The 17,707-nt window shown below is 42.6% G+C and overlaps 1 long non-coding RNA gene across 1 annotated transcript in view; it reads right to left on the bottom strand.

Annotated features, from left to right (window-relative positions):
* Positions 1-17,707, bottom strand: part of LOC137166392 (uncharacterized) — a 97,413-nt gene that overhangs the window by 41,939 nt on the left and 37,767 nt on the right. Inside the window, exon 2 of the long non-coding RNA XR_010923683.1 lies at positions 8,671-8,766. This is a non-coding gene — a long non-coding RNA (uncharacterized lncRNA). The remainder of the gene's footprint in view (positions 1-8,670; positions 8,767-17,707) is intronic.

The following is a 17,707-nucleotide window of genomic DNA, read 5'->3' as shown; positions in this document are numbered from 1 at the left end:
ACCCATTTCTAGTCCTCTGGTCTATCCAGTTGCATTGACAGATGAGGCAAACCAGTCTGGATAAAACATGAACTAACCTGAGCTTTCCTCCAAACTTTGAACCAAACTAAGGCTCAAAATCCTGCCTCTCCCCCCAATTTTCTATTGCTTTTGTGTTTCTAGCTCTTGCAGAGTATTTCCAAACTAATATATATGCAAAACTCATGAGAGCATCCAATTTTTGGACCAAAGGGGGGAAAAATTCAGATAACCAAACTTTTACTACCTATCATTCTGAACCTCATAGGAATCATAGAATCATAAAATATTAGAGTTGGAAGGGACCTCAGAAGGTATCTAGTCCAACACCCTGCTCAAAGCAGGACTAACCTCAGCTAAATCATCCCACTGGAACTGACACACTGGATCAAATCAGTGGTGCATCTGGTCTTGTGTCCAGTCTCAGAGTGACCAGTACCAGCTATTTCAGAAGAAGGTGTAAGAAACCATGTATTAGGCAGTTATGGGATACATGGCCACAGGGAAAGTTTCCTTTCACCCCATCCACCATATGTAATGACAAGTTTACATCCAAGTTACCTTGCAGTATATGTGAAGAAGACACTGTGCTAGATCTAGGAGTTAAAGTGGAAGACTTGGAGCCAGGACTCGTGAGTTCTTTTGTACAGTCTGACCTTGAGTCACTGTGAATGTGGAAAAAATCACTTGCCCTCTCTGACCCGCTATTCCCCATTGATACAATGGAGTAATACTATTTATACCCACTTCACAAGTAGAAGGGAGACTAAGGTTGAATCAATATTTGTAAGGTGACCAGAAATCCCCATAGGAAAGGCATAGGGCTTGACTTACACTAAAGCTACTTTACACCCCTGAAGTCAAGTAAAGGGGCCTTGAAATTGGTATTAATGTAACTTACTCTCGCTTAAAATTCCTTTTACATTGACAGAGTGGTATAAAGATATCTTGCTGAAAAATGAGAATCAGGATACAATATAGAGTAAAAGCAACACTTAACTCTATAAGTAGTGTAAATTATTTGTAACTAATATTTTACTGGTTAAATTTTGTCTCTCTTTGTGGACTGTTCAGAAACAGCTCACAAAATCCTTGAATGCATTTATTATTTGAAACTTTTTTTGTGAAAAATGTCTCTCAAAGAAAAGCTTGTAAAGGATTCATTTCAAGTATTTTGCAGTCAAACCCAGAAAAGCATTCTGTGTCGGTTCATTATGTAAGTCACATGGTATTGTTCTTTTCCCTGATCCGATGACTTCAGGTAACTAACTGTGTTAATTGCAAAATACACATTCTGGACGGTATAGTGAAACTTATGACTTCACTTTCAGAGATTATTGGAGCAAATATAGTTCACTTTTTTAGGAGTATTCATGTTACAAAATCTCTACCACTAGAATAATCATGGAAAGACAACATGGAAGGGCATGAACAAGGTAAAATAATCAGATTCAAACTATTATTCATGTAAATGTTTTCCCATTGTGTTCAGCTCTGTGGAAAATGGTTCTCCCACAAAAATCACAAGGCAATGATTACTGTACCTGATACCCCTCATTCAGCATACTGATGAAGAGTGTAAAATATGTGGTAAACTCTAGGGATAGAAACAATTTTCATGGCATCAGCGTACTTGCCTTGATGAAGAAATTTAAAGTTCAATCCCCAAGGAAACCCTGCTAGTGTAAAACAAACAGTTATTCCATAGGTATCATGAAAAATTAATAAATCAACTCTTCTCATTGACAGATGCTTTTCAGATAGAACACACACAGATGTCCATCCACAACACTCAAGGATAACAACTAGAGCTAATAAAGACAGATTCACCAGTGCTAAAATATGCCTCTTGATCAGCTATGGCCCTTCCATCATAGGTTGGAATTCATCTATAAGGAGAGAAGCTGAGGTTACCTCTTGTGTCCTCTCCCCCAGGTTTCCATTGAAGAGGTGGTATTAGGAGAGGGCTCTCTCTCTTTCTGTATATATGTAAGTTATTAACGGACAAGGTGCCAGTAGACAGCATGCAAGAATATGGAATATAGTTTCTGGGTTTTATAGGACTGATAAAACTCATTGCTGTGCACCGCAAATGGCTTCCTTTGCACTGCTTTTTACATCAACTCTGAACAAGGGGAACAGCTTTAGTTTACAGCCAGGGTTTCCCTAGGAGGATCATCTAAACTAGAACATGGTCATGCTCCCTTCCAGACAATACTGTCCACTTTTTTCAGTGATGCTGACGCTCAAAGGCGCCCTAGGGTGGGGTGGGAGATTGAGGCCACTTTCCAAGACCACACCTCCACCTTGGTGGGGCTCTCTGCTGCTTGAATCCAGCATAAAGATTTGCATTAGCTTCTAGCATCTTAAAACCAAACTGAATCTAGCCTAGCCCGTGAAAGGATAAAGGTGGACCTGGGCAGCAAAGTCCGGAACTCAGCTTCTGCGTGGTCTGGGAGTGCTCAAATTCCTGGCACAGCAACTCCAAGGGACTCCCATGCCGGTACAGGCCTGGCACAGGGGATTGCTCCTACCGAGACTTTCAGAGTGACAATCTGCACCAGGGGCTGAGCAGCCACACACGGCTCCATGCTCAGGATCTGGTGTCAGGCTGTGAAGGAGCTCTCAGAGAAGAGAAATATTCTACCCAGGTGCTGAAAATTGCATGTTTGATTGGGGGATGGGAGGAGATGGTACCCTTGCACCCTCCTCCCCCAATAGCTATTTGTTCTCTGCCATACCCAGCTCTCTTCAGCTGCTTTTTGGGAAATCCCAGCTAGATGGAAAGTCTTCGGGTGTTAACCTTCTGGATTATTTATGAGCCATGAGAGAGATCGGGAGCAGCATCAACTGTTATACTAAGATGTATAACACACCAGGGACACTCGAGCTCCTCCAGATATACAACCAGCACTTTGAAACCACCACAGAAGAGTCTCTCTCCCAGAGCCTCCTTCCCAGATTTGACACTGAGCTGCGACAGGAATTTGATCAGTGCTGTATGCATACCCGTCCAGTCCAGCATAGAAGATGAGGCTCATAGTTACCTCACTACTGAGCCTCAGTGCTTTGATTAAGAGGTTCCCAGAAACTTGGGACACAACAAATAGTGTGTGATGTCTCTCTGAAGCTATAAAGGTGATTTGCTGGGATTTCTAGGACTAACAAATAAAAGTTAAAAAAAAATTCTCTTGCTATCAAGTTGCTATTACAACCCACAGGCAAAAGCTGTGTAATTTATTGGCCATCTAGTACCACTTGCAGACAGCAAAAATGAGTTATTAAAAACATAACACATTGCCTTCTCAAAGGCACCCAATCTGTACCACAGCCAGCAGAATCTGAGTGGCACCAACTAGCCACTGCACTTCTCTCTGTTTGAATAGTGAACCTTTGTGTACTTTTTAATTGGTTTAATTCCCAACAGTGGGTACTAGCCAGGCCTCCAATTTACGGCCACTTTGGACAATCTGAAATTTCTGTCCAATTCTCTTACAGGTAATAGACTAATCAATTAATGGAGGGGCAAATCCTCTGACATAGGCCCATAAGATGCCAAATGCAGCAGAAATGGGAGGGGAGGGGAGAGGAGAGGTATCAAAGGGACTCTGTGTCCGGAGCCCCATGCTGGAGAGACTTAAATTGAGACAGTAATGGCACGCAGAGGGCACAGCCAGTGGAGCCTCAAGGACAGACCCACACAGAGAGAAGCTGCGAGCTGAGTCCAGCACTAACAGCAGTGCCTGTGTAAGAGCCCTGGAGCCTCCATCCCACCGCCATTATGTAGCGTTGACAGGCAAAGTTCTTTGACTTGGACTGGGCTCACAGAACCAAGACTTGGTCTTAACACAGCCATGCAGTGCCAGCTTTAAAATGACCTAGGGGCTGATTCTTCACTGTCTTGTCTGGTCATTAGCATCCATGGAGATGGTTGTAAAACTCTGCCGTCCTGACTTTGCAAAGGTGTCAGTGACTGCACCGACGGGGCAAGGCAGCAAAGAAACAGGCACTTAGCAAGTCACGGGTGAGAGATGTGCTGCATAAAACAAATACAAATCACACAATAGCCACCTACTCTGCACACACATGGCCACGTCGGCTCACCCCAGAAGCCACGCCATTCTCCATTTTCCCTGCTTAGCCAGGTTTTGGCAGCCAGTTTTGAAATCATGAACCCTACATTTCCTTTATTGCTCGATGCAGCAGTTCAAGATGATGCTACGTAGAGCAGTATTTAATATTTTCCCCTCACTGGGAAAGAGCAGACCAAAAAGCAGAATAGCAGCACGTATGTGGGAAGAGGGAAGCAACGTATGCATTTCTGTGCTGGAGCCCTCCCTGGCTGGTGTTTAAGGGCCTGATCCTGCTCTCATTGCAATCAAAGGCAAAACTCTCACTGACTTCAGCAAGAACAAGTTTGGGTCTTATGACCTAGATTCATAAAACACATGCTTGATTTTAAGTTCACGTGTAAATCCCGTTGGTTTAAAGCGAAGCATGTGCGTAAGTGCTTTGATGAACAGGAATGAATTGAAGCATGTGATTTAATACTGCGCTGAACTGGGACAGAGAGGCCACTTTTCAGTGCTCTAGCAGTGCAAAGGGCCTTAAAAATCCCATTCTGCGCTCCAGTTACACTGCCAGAGCTGTGTAAAATCGCCTGCGTACAATGAGAGTCAGGTCTCAATTGTGTAAGCACAACTTTGCCCTGAGTGCAAGGCAGAAAGTAGGAAGTCAGTTCAGACCTTCAGCATGTTTCTTAGCACATCCAAATACTCTCTCTCTCTATCCCTGGATGTAGAAGCTATTGAGAGTAAAGGCATCATGTTGAAAATTCATCTGCTGCAGCTTGGCTTTGATTTGCTAACACTTTCCTGTTTCCCATCACTTTGCACTTTAAGTGGGTGTCAGTCACCAGAAAACTCAAATATTCTCTTACCCTCACTGTAGTGCACTAAAATATCTTCTGCTCCAGGAGCTCATTAGGTTAAGCAGAACTTGTCCTCATCAGTCTGCTTCTCTAGTGTGAAAATCATTATTCTTTTAGCACTTTATGCAGTTCCATTCTGCTCATTACAATAAGTACTGGAACTCATTAGCACAAAATACAGTGTTTTGAGTATTAACACACAGTAAAATATCCATACATAACATGGAAGTAAATAAAGACATATGGTGTTGAAATCTATGGGAAAGCACCAATTTTGTCAAGTTTCAACTAGAGAAGAGTCCAGATTAGCTCCTCAGCTCTCGGACAACTCCTTTGGGTCTGGGTCTGTCCGGATCTTTGGTGGCCGAAATGGGTCAAACCTGAGTCAGGCTTGTCAATCCATATTTAGGCACCTCAAAACGATAAAACAGACCATGTCTATTTAAGTCAGTGGTTCTCAACCACTTTACAATTGTGGGCCACATTCAAGACTCCCCGTATGGCCCTGAGAATGTCACATGGGCTGCCGCTGTGTGCTGATTGGGTTGTCCGTGGCCCACGGGCTGCAGGTTGAGAACCACTGATTTCAGTGCTGGATGCCCAGGAGTCACTGGACACTGCAGGTTCTCAGCATTGTTAAAAGTCAGGCCACTTATATTTAGGCATCTAAATAAGAATTGAGCAGCCTAACCTTGGGCATGAGGTTTGGGTATTTCAGCCCGTATTTGGAAGGCGTCCGTCAGTTTACTAACGTGTTTGGGGTCAAAGATTAAAAGCAGCCATTTTCCAGATCTCATTCCAGCACAGGTCAAGAATATAGCAAGTAACATGGATCAGGTAGGTGTCACCTACTCTTACAGAGATGGAGCTGAAAGACCTGAGGAGAAGTGGAAAAGCAGAGGTGACTCCCTCAAGCACTCACATGCCACACCAGGGCCCCAGCCATGGGCCCAGCTGCTCAAACTCACATGGGCCTGAAATAGATCCCTGCCAAGGGTAACAGATAGGGACTCCTCTACAATGGAGAAATCCCTCACCTGCCCATCAGAGTGGGCAAGGCTGTAAAGATGCCCTTCATGCTGTGGAATAGGGACATATCACAAACTGCGATATGGCCCTCTATTTCTTAATCGATTTATTAACCTATCCAACAACAGGGTCCCTTATGCTTCATCCTAGCAAGAGAACATGCATTCTTGTGAGAGACAGAGTGTGCTGTACTTACAAACATCATGTGTGCTGACCACTTAATCAGGGTAATTTCACAACACAGAAGCACAAACCTATCGTCGATAACTGCTCCCCATTCACTTATACACTGGCCTCCTGATACTAATCAGCTGCCTAGTTTTTACTAGGAAGGAGCCAGTGTACGTGCTTGGAGGCGGGTACACACAGAGTTCGCTCCCTGACCTCAGCCACCGCACGTGAAGGTTAAACACAAGAGGGGATATGAACTTGGACGCTCATCAAATACACACACGCTTGTTAACACTAGGAATGTTTAGAAAGGAGATAACGTAATTGCAAAAAGGGCCAGCGATGGGGGCTCTTGAAACAACTGCTATCACAGAGCAGCAAGACTGAAGAGTAACTACTCCATCCAAAGCACCAGTCTCCCAGGAATTTCTCTGACTGTTTACTTCAGCTCCCTTGGCTTCTAAGGGAGACATTTCTCACACTGGAGCTGATGTGAGATGATGTTACAGAACAAGAAGTTTACATGGCCACTATTGTCCCCATGTTTTATTTACTGTTACCCAAGACATTTTATATCCTTTTATTATTCTCTCTGGCTCTTCCTCTCACATGAGTTGATTCGTCTATTGGAACAAGCAGTGAGTTCAATCTTAAATTTACAAGAGTCAGGTGGCATAGAGATTGTGATGTCAAAAATTCACCATTAATAATGATGAATAATAATGCTTGACATTTTCAGTGTGCTGTCCATTTTCAGAGCACTGCACAAACATTTGGGCAGGTCAATTTTTTTTTCCTTTTACCATTTTGAATTGTTGGCAAAATTCTAAAATCCTAAAAAGTTTTTAAAAAATTGGAAAAAATGTTGACAAATTTTGGCAAAAAAATCTCCCCATGTTTTTCAGCCAGCTATAGAGCTGGACAATATTTCTACGGAGATTTGATAAAAGGGGAAAAAATTAGAAAGTCCTTATTTTTCCATTCTATTTTTAAACCAGCTCTAACAAACATTAATATAACACCCCTGCAAGGTAGGTAAGAACACATTGTTCTCAGTTTTCCAGCTGGAAGAAATGAGATGCAGGGTGGTTCAAATACGACAGAACTAGAAATACAACCTGACACAGTCCCTAACTTCCAGTCTTGGACTCAGTCCTACTGAGCTGCACAGCCTCCCATCAGAGCAAACAGGAAGCGAAGATGGGCAGTGAGGGAGTAAACCCTTCTTAAAATAAAAATAACTTCAATAGCAACCAATAAACAGAAGGAGACTATTATGAATGACAACGTGATGGGCGTGTGGACTCATGTGTCAGTCTGATATATTTCAAATGACTTTACCAGTTAGAAAGTTCTTCTCTGAAGCGGATACTGCCTCTGGCACTACCTAAGTTTTTATCCACACAGAGGAAAGAGCACCAGGCCCTTGGCTTCCTATGAGTCTGTGTCATTGTTGTTAATACATAACATCCCTGGCCTCAGCCTTCAAATAAGACTGAGTATTCGTGCTACCCCACGTGTCTTTTCTCCTAGAGACATCAAATGCTGAGGCCTCCACTGGCAAGAGCCCCAGTTAAAAATTCTGCCATCTCAGATACTCCACGAGAAATGTTAATTCTAGCTTGCAGCAACCCATGCTGATCCCTTCTTTGGTGGCGGCCTGAGAGCAGAGCAAAAACAAACAAACAATTGGCAATATCATGAGGTCTTGACTCAGTTCTTATTCAGGGTAAACTCCCACTGAGTCAATGGGAGTGTGTCTTGAGTAAGGACAGCTGAGTAAGAACAGAGTAAGGACTTTCGGATTTGGACCAACACCACTTAACACTTACTCATCTTCAGAAGTCTTAGCAAGTTGGGAAAGTCTGATCCTTTCCTCTCCTCCTGGTTCTGGGGGTAGAATTGGGGGAACTTGTGATGAGTCCTACAGCTGCCATAGCTACCACAGAGCATACCTGTTATCTTTCTGAGGACTAGGAGGGAAGAACACCATCAGTTTAATTTATCTCCATGGAACTCTTGGTCCTCCATGTCTGAGTGGATGAGGCTGTGTTGTAGGAGGAACTTAATAAAGTGAGGGACTTCTAGCTGGAAGTCATTCTTTAGTTTTTGGCTTACACACATACAGTCTTATCTTTCTGCTCACAAATCAAATTCCAACCCCATGGAACACAAAGCTACCCAGATGTGCCCGTCTCCTAAATTCACATACACACACTCCACACTGGTCTTGGAGGAGGACAATATGACTGTGTTCTTTTCTTCATTACATAGCTAGCCATCATAGGTTTCTAATACAGTGGTTATCTATCTAGTATCTAATATTAAGGAGTTGGAAAGGCAGCATAGCTATGAGGCATTAGCTTATAAACTAAGCTGTCTGGCTAGAGAAACAGATTCTGGTCTGTGCTGGGTAAGCAGAGATCTGAAAGGGGAAATCCTTTCTAGAAGCTCTTTTGGGTCCACGTACTTGTACTGAAGATACCTCTGTTTACGTTTGGACATGACAACATATAATGTACCTTGGCTCATTTGTAGACCACTTGCTGCAGATTTCTCTTACATGTTCTTTTTTAAAAGGGGCCCAAGGATTGTAACAAACCAGCTTTGAGGAAAACCTGAAATGCAGAGGTAACAGAAGTTAGCAATAAGCCATGGAGCTTTTCAGCTCTAAATCAATGGTGTGAATATAGCCCAGGTGGACAGTAACTAAAAGTCATTGCTGTCTCATGGCTTACAGCATCCAATATGGAATGTGTTGCAAATATCATTTCCTTGTGGACATAGATGTCTACATCATCAAAGCTACCACAGGTACCCCCCCCCCCATACTGACATTCTTAACAGTGGGGCTAAATATTGAAAATGAAACTACAATATCTAGCCAGCAAGACATGCCTTCCAGCTCACAGCTGAAGCACTTTATGGCTGGGTGATAGAGTGGAAGCTTGCTGTGTTATCTGTGCATGCCTGGAAGGACTTCAGACTCCAGGACATTCAGTCTGGCACCCTTCACCAGCTCTGTTAAACCCACTTAAAATATTTCAAAGGAACAAACCAAAACAGAGAATTTAAGCTATGCATCCCAGCGAATGGCTTTATCCCACAGGACAGAATCTTCCCTTATGCCAGCGTCTCTCAGACCTTCCCCTAAAACAAGAATCGTACTATGGATACCTCACACCTTCCCTGAAGCACCCTAGACTGATTGGCTACATGATGATGTAATATCGGGACAACATGAAAGGGAGAAAGAGAATAAACTTGCTTTAAAACAGTGGATGTGGCTGTCTTACCCCTCTTCTGCCCCTGCCAACTTTCCCTGCTTTTCATGTGCGAGAGGCTGGTCCCTAGGTTAGGATTTCATGGTCAGAATTTTTGAAGGACTCTGTTGGGACCAGATTTTCAGAACAGCTCAGCTCCCACTTGGGACACAAATCAGTGGTCAGATTTTCCAGAAAGCTCAGCACACAGGGCCCCTGAGCTCTGCTGATAGTCTGGCCAGAAGTGTTACAGTAGTGAGAGCTACTGGATGTAGCTGTTATGCACTTAAATGCCTTTTGGAGATCTAGACCAACTCCCATTGATTTCTAAATGGGAGCTGAGCTCATTGAAAGGTCTGGCCTTCTATGGATTTAGGTTGGAAAGATGGAGTTTTCAAAAGCGCCAGTGTGATTTGAGAGCATGAGTCTCATCTGCTTTCATTGGAACCTGTGCTCCTAAATCAGACACACTCTGGAAAATCCCACCTCAAATTCCCTCCTTGCTGTCTGCAGCCCCCTGGCTTTATCCTCTCCAGTGTGTTCTGTCCTCCTAATGGGTTGTTCCATATCAACCCCTCAAATTATGTAATCTTCTGCTCATTTGATCCCAGCCAACGTACCAATGTTGAAGGACACAAAGTAGTTGTTCAACGTTGGGCCCACTCTGAGACCCATTGTTCTGTACTGTGCAGTTGTTCCATTGTGCAGAATAAAAGTTTCCATAATAACCAAGTTAAAGAGATTTTTGTTAATCTAGTCACATAGAAGCCCTTCAATGGTCTGCCATGAATGTGTCTGACTGCAGTAGGTTAATAAAACAATCCTGCTGGATTTAATATTTGGGACTCACTCTGCCTTATGGCTCTTTTATTCCTGTACAATTGGCAGATGGCCCAATTATAATTTTCTGTTTTTGACTTTTTTTAAATAAAATTCCTAGGTAGTAATAATTAATTCAGTGCAATTTTAAAGCCTGCTGTGTTGGCATCAAGGCTGTTAAAAATGATCTGCAAATCTCCACATAATAATTGAAATACCAGACCAAAGGGGGAGGAGAAAAAAAAAAATCAAACAAAAGTGTACCAGTTGGAAGAGTCAGGTGGATATCTTAAACACACCATTCATCTTCTGGAGGACATTGTGGTTATAATGGCCAGGAGGCCTTTGAAATAGGGGACTTCTCAAGCTGCACCCATGACTGAGCCATTGGATTAGTAGCTGATTCTGGCCCCCTTAATCACATTGATCAGTGATCAACTCTACAGCTAGCTGTACTGAAATAGTAGGACTAATTACTGAGAAAAGTGCTACTCAATGTAAATTGGCAGAATCTGGCCTTAAGATGACAGTTTGCTCTTATGTAGATGGTCCAGTAAACAAGGCACTGGCCTGGAAGTTAGGAGAACCTGGGTTCTCTTCACAGCCTTGCTGCTCAGCTTCTGTGTTATCTTGGGCAAGTCCCCTCCCATCCCCATCTCGTCTATTTAGACCACAAGCTCTTTTGGGCAAACGTCTCTCATTATGGATATGTACAGCACCCAGCTCACTGGGGGTCTGACACTCAGAGGGAACCCCCAGGTGCTACTGTAATACAAATAAGTATTATAGAGCCTGTGCATAGGTCTCCTATTTTCCTATATTTGTAACTTGTCTGTGGCTAGGTAGGACTTGCACTGTGCTGCATGTCAACGTCACCAAGAACTGCATAGTGGCTGTGGGAATATAACTCTGATGCTGCTGTTCTGTAAAACTCCACACAACATAGCTGTTAGCAGGCTAGGGCTGGTGGCACACAGCTGAGCTATTGGGGTTCTAACCAGTGACACTCCTACAAGTTAGCCAGTTCACTACCATACGATTCATTATCAAATCATTACAATGGTGAGGGCCTACTAGGGTCTGTGGGTCCAGTTTTCAAACAGGAAGCACAAGTCGATATTTTGAGGCTCATGTCAGCACATTAAACAGGCTCTCACAAGACTAGGAAACCAAATGGAGGATTTGTGTGTCCTATTAAGTGAGCCACATGTTGGAAAGTTGGGCCCACCATCTGTACTCTTATTCACAGGGTATGTTAAGAAATGTCACGTCGTGCTCGCGCACCTTATCCTTTAAGAAGGCTCTCGCACTCTGCAGTGGTGGTGAGTTTGACTTCACCCTAGGGATTCATGCTGGAAGAATCACACTGAGTGGGAGGTGGAGGTAATGGGAGAATAAAAATGGAGGGAAAAGATTATGAGGAGTGAGCTGATGTGCCCTTCCCTGTCATTGAGCATTCCAAGCTCACACACATACCAAAGCAGGAACATCTCTCACAATACAAACTGAACAATGGAAAAAGGGCCCTACCACAAAGAAGGGCTCCTGCTGTCAATCCTGATTCCTCTGGGGCCCCTTTAGCCACAATGGCTGGCACTTTACTACACACACAGTTCCATTGATGGCAGTGGGACTACTCATGGAGTAAGGGACTGCTCAGAGTGAGCCAGGGTGGCATAACTGGCCCCTGGAACGGATATCATATATCAGGAATATACAGAGTACATCTACCGCCAAAGAAAACAGAGACATAAGTTGCCTCATTCAAACTAATGGTGAGCATTCAGTGCCTGGAGAGCATGTGTGTGGTTTGCTTTACTTTCCCCATCTCAAATGTACATTCACTCTCCGGACAGTTTCCCTGAGTCAGATAAAACCTCCTCTTGTCATAGGTGTGTATCTGTACCAATTTTGGAGCAATCCCATGTTGTAGATGGAGATCAGAATCTCTAAGCAGCTGAGATGTAGCCTCTCCAGTGAACAAAAACAAAAAACTTGTACCCTAGCACTAAATCTTTTCTCCCTCCTTTTCTTTCCTTTCTTCTGATGTCTGTTCATGGTGCAATCCCAGAAATAACATGAAGAAATTCTTGGCTTGCTATTTTTGGCATTGCCTTCCACTAAGGAAAAAAAGAGATTACACTATGAGCTATTCAGGCAAATTGGCAAGCAGGCAACAAACAAACTTTCTAGCCCTTATGGTTCTAATGATAAATCCTGGCCAAGTCGAGCAGACAGCCTCAGCTTCAGAAGAAGTCTAGCTCAGCGTCAGCAGCTCCAAACAACTAGCCTATGCATTCAGAAATACATTTGACAAGTAGAAATAGAGTGATGTGATGACTGCGGGTACTACCACTAATCTTTAAGTCAGGCTGATGGGAAGAGGGTGTTGTTCCCAGGCCTCCTGATGCATTAAATATACATTGGCTGGTGCTGTGCTTGAGGTCCTAAGATAAGTAGCTGGAGGATCAACTTTTAATCTGCATATAATTAGCAAGGGACAGATGGCAGACCACAGAGAAGCCAAATCAAATAAGTCAGTTTACTAACAGTATGCCACAAAAAAGCCTCCTGTATCTAAATTGAAGCTTGCTTTAAAAAACAAGTAGAAGTAACATTTCAATCAGCCTCTCTTAGAAATAGAATACCCTGTATACTACACTACTCTATTTAGGCCTTAACCTACACTGATATAAAAATATTTTATCAAATAACTAATAAATCATCATCTTACTGTGTGTTTGTACACTGCCTATTATAATGTGGCCTTGATCTTGATGGGGTCTTCTGGGTGCTACCACCAGAATACCAATAAATAATTATCATTTAAACAGATGTTTAAAAAGTCTTCATATTCTGTTTGGAATGTAAGACTCAACAAGATCTACCAAACAGGGCTAGTCTGAAGAGAATCAATTTAGTTTTTAAGTTATGAATGTTTAAAATTAAATGGCCAAGGATTTGAAATGGTCTCCAGTTTGAGATGATCTCTGCTTTGAGACTGATCTCAGTTTTAGACTTTCTAGGATTTGAAGCAGTTACCTAGTTGAGGCGATCTCAGATTTAAAGACAATACCAATTTTGAGATAACCACTTGTTAGAAATGACACAAGATTTCAAACTATTTGAGCTTTGAATCTATCTTTAAAACAACAGCACACACACACTGCAACTTGTTGATGTTAAATTTTTGAGCCCCAGGCACTTTGCAAAACAGTGGATAAGATGGAGGGTTTTGGTGAAGGATGCTAAGAAAAGCTCTCCTTTTATGGAAATTGGATGGAATCTTCAATGTTCATGCATAACAGATGGGATGCAACCCAAAGAACCTCACCAGTGGCATGGATGAAGGTCTGAGTCATTCCTTCCAGAATTTAAATCTACAATATGGTGCCAGGAAGTATAGCATTTTCAAACATGAAGAACTAGAGGGGCTTCAGCTGTAACAGTTCAGATCCAAAGCCAGAGTCCAAACTTTTCCAAAGCCTGAGGTTGTTCCAACCCAGGATCCGGATTTAGATCATTATGAAGGTAAAGTCCCAAAAGAAAGTTGGTAAGAACAGCCCCAAAGTTAGGGACCATTCAGGCCCATAGCTTTTATTCAGATCCATATCTAATTGCAGCAGGCCTAATGATCAAGATTAGCTATATAATTGCTCAAATCCTTCTCCGTGCCAAATAAATAACAGTAAATTCCCACACTGCAGCTTCACAAGTACTAATCACACTACAATAGCAGCAGAGAACAATTTAATGTCAAAGATAGCAGGAGTTTTGGGATTTCCAAAGTCAATGTTACATAGCAAACTGCAGAAGCAATATCTCTCAACTTGTGCCCCCATCATGTACACTCTGAGTACTTTTTCCAGACCTGAAGAGCTCTGTGTAGTGTGAAAGCTTCTCTCTCTCACCAACAGAAGTTGGTCCCGTTAAAGATAATACCTCACTCACCTTGTCTCTCTTGTATCATGCAGTCAAGCTGTCAGTCTATTCCCAGTGGTGTAGAATACAGCAACAGATTTTTTTCCACTATAAACAATAAGCAGAAGCAGCAAGTCCTATTTCAATGGCCTAATTCCAGTTCACTTTGGACTTCAAAAATTGACTGTACCATGGATGAGGTAGCCATTCCTGGGTACAGTTAATCAAAAGCCAAAAGAGGAAAGTTATGTTCATCTAAAAACCAGGACTAGAGACTGCACTCTAATATCAGTCTATAGGTTGGGAAAGGAGTCAAAGGGAGCTGGGCACCCAACTCTCATTGAAAAACCGAGGAAATTGGGCATCTAACTACCTTAGTCTCCTTTGAAAATACGGCTGGGGCGAAGAGCACTACATCCTGATAAACAGTTAGGCGGGGCAGTTAAATCCCACTGCAGAATACGGATTTAACATTAAGTACATGCATCAGTGCTTTCCAAACTCTCAATGAAATAGACTTCAGCATCCCAGGCTGGGCCCTCTGCTATATAATGAGCTTGTTGGGCCAAATTATTAAGAGTTCAGCTACCATCCGGAAACCTAAATATGGGCCAGATTTTCCACAGTGTTTAGCACCCAGCAACTCACATGACGACAGTTATGGCCAGGTTCTCAAAAGAGATCAGTAGCATCTCCTGGGCTGAGAACTCTTGAAAACCCTCAAAGGTGTTTAGGCACCTAACAGTGCAGTGGAAAGTAGGAGCTTAAATGCTTTGAGGATCTGGCCAAAATGACTACTTGGCTTTCGTGGACACTGAACAACTAATGATTAATTCTCATTGGTTTACAAGGCACATCAAATTCCACTACATATCAGATGTAGATGCCTGTTAATGAAGGCTGTAGCTAATTTACATTTTAATCTCTTGGTTCTAGTGCCCATAAGATTTTGAAACATTCACTTTTTGAGTTTAAAATTGTCACACTTAGTTTCAGCCATATTGGATTTTGGAGCAAAACCTCCTCAGATGTTTTATGTTATGAATGTGTGGGAAAAAAATACAATTTTCCTAGTGTAAAAAAAAAAAAAAGTGTGTGTGTGTGTAGTGGAGGACAAGAGGAATAGCTGAAAACTGGCAGAACTCAGAAACCTGAAACTTGGCATATAAATGGTTCCCAAGGAAGAGTATATGTTTTGCTAAGTTTAGAAAAACTGTGGTTGTAACATAAAGCTGCAAACACTTAAAAATGTGCTATGATACACACACACAGTAGAAAATTGTGTTAAGGTTTAAGCTGCGGTATTAGCCCTGATGTACTGCGTGTGTGTGTGTGTGATCAGTGTTATTCTGGGTGTGAACAAGAATTGAACAGGGGTCCTCTAGTACTAAAACCATGCTTTCCTACAGCTTGACTTAGAAACTGGGTAATGTAGATTGGAGCAATAAACACACTCCTATCCTCTATGCCTCAAGCATGGAGGGGAGTGGGGCAGAGGGGAAGTACATAAGACTCCCTGATCAGTGGGTTGCACATGTGCAGCTAGGGAAAGTTTCTTCCTAACTCCCACTAGCCAGAATTTGACTAATGCCCTGAAGCAAGCGAGCTTTTATCCCTGTACTCTTACTTTGTTTTTAACATTGATTGTTACAACTCTTGATTGTCTCATTATCCAGATTATGTATCCATCCAGTCCCTTTTTAAATCATGTTAAACCGTTAGCCACAATGACATCTTGTGGCAATGAGTTCTGCAAGCTCATTGTGTGCAAAACGCTTTCCTTTGATCGGGCTGAATTTTCCACCTTTCAGTTTCATTAACTGTCCCAGTGTAGAATGAGAGTGTGAATATGAGTATTTTATCTACCCTTTTTACCATTTGTTAGAGATGTTCCAGGATAAAGGCAAAACTGCAAAAATAGGAAATACGCCTACTGCAGGGGGAATGAGAAAACAATACTGATTGTGCTGGTGATCACTGTATGTAAAACGACAGCTACAACTACGCTGCATACATTAATGACAAGTAATTAATTCTGCCCTATGAGGACTACACTTGCCTCTGCCTCTTTATCTTGTTTTTCTAAAACTCAAATCCTTATTGCTGCTTTATGAGTGACCTGCCATTGTACAACCATATTCCTTCTCCATTTAATCCTCCCTAATTCATTTAATCACCAGAGGATCCAAGGAAAGAGGTGGCAGCAGCAGCAGCAAGGTATGCGGTACACAGATGGCCGCCCGGTGATTTCCTCCCACAAAAGGGGTAAAGTCCCTGTGGTTAGGACTTTGATAAAGATAACCAGATGAGACTGCCAGCAAACCAAGGCCAGGTAGCCTTTGCAGCAGGGATGTAGTAGCAGTTAGATTAGCCTCTGTACCAGGCCACTGCTGCAGTTGTTTCCATCTTACAGCTAGGAAGCTGCAACAACAGGAACAGCATGTGCTGCTTAGCGCAGAATAATTTTCACATTCACACTAGGAAACGTAGGCAGAATTCACTGCTGTGCAGCCAGTCCCTACCCCCTCCTCCTCATGACCCCATCGTCCACCTGAGTGAGAAAAACAGTCAGCCTTGTTAGTCTCTTTCAAGCAAACAGACCGATAATGAAAGTTTGGTTAAACCCAGGATCATATTTTTGGGGATGGAAGGTAATGAAGTGCACAAACACCACCTACAATGATCATAACATGGAGCAGAGTCTCATTATCCACACTCTGGGCCCAGATGACATAGCGGATCTAAGAGCAGTAATTAAAATGGCTGGTCTTGTGGGTAAGGCACTAGATTAGGATGCATGCTTGTAAGCTCCTCTCTCTCGCACGGTGTGTACTATGCCTAGCACAGTAGGACTCTGATCTCACTTAGGGCCATTAGATGCGAATATAAAATAAGTAGAAGGTTGTTCTCTCATCCATTGTTCATACACAATATTTGTTGTAAAAAGCCATCCCCCCCGCCCAAAAAAAAAAAAAAAAAAAAAAAAAAAAAAAAAAAGGTCAAAAAGCAGTTTTAAATTTTACCCCTAAAGCTTTAAAGAGGTTCAAATCCTTTCTTAAGTAACCAACTCAAAGGAGCTCATGAGCCTCAGTAGAGTGGTTAGAACAGTTATCTAGGAGTCAAGGGTGCTTAGGTCCTCTTCACAGCCCTGCCACCCATTCACTGTGTCACCTTGGATAAGCAGTTCCTTCTCATCTGTAAAAAAGGGTAAAATACCTGACCATACACAAGGGGCAAGGCTGTGAGGCTGCTTTTGTGAGAACCAGCAGAAGAGGAAAGAGATAAGATATAAACTTGGTCTACCTGCTCACTCTTTCCCCTTAGAAGCCAGCTTCTATGGCAAATGGGCAGTATCTGACTCAATCTATTTATAGAGATTCTTAGATGGTCCCCATCACAATAGAATCTGCATGATCTACAGGAGCTACCACCTGCAGACCATCTTAACTGAGCACTTCACTCAGCAGGGCCCTGGGAACACCTGACCCTTGAGCCCATTCCACAGAGAATGCCTATCAAGCAAACATCCATTCATCCAACAATCTAGTTCATGTGT

The sequence above is a fragment of the Emydura macquarii genome, unplaced genomic scaffold (genome assembly GCF_026122565.2).
Source record: "Emydura macquarii macquarii isolate MOO-44397 ecotype Brisbane River unplaced genomic scaffold, CSIRO-AGI_Emac_v2 contig_2846, whole genome shotgun sequence".
In the NCBI taxonomy this organism is placed as follows: Eukaryota; Metazoa; Chordata; order Testudines; family Chelidae; genus Emydura; species Emydura macquarii.
This window is presented reverse-complemented; position numbering and strand designations above follow the sequence as displayed.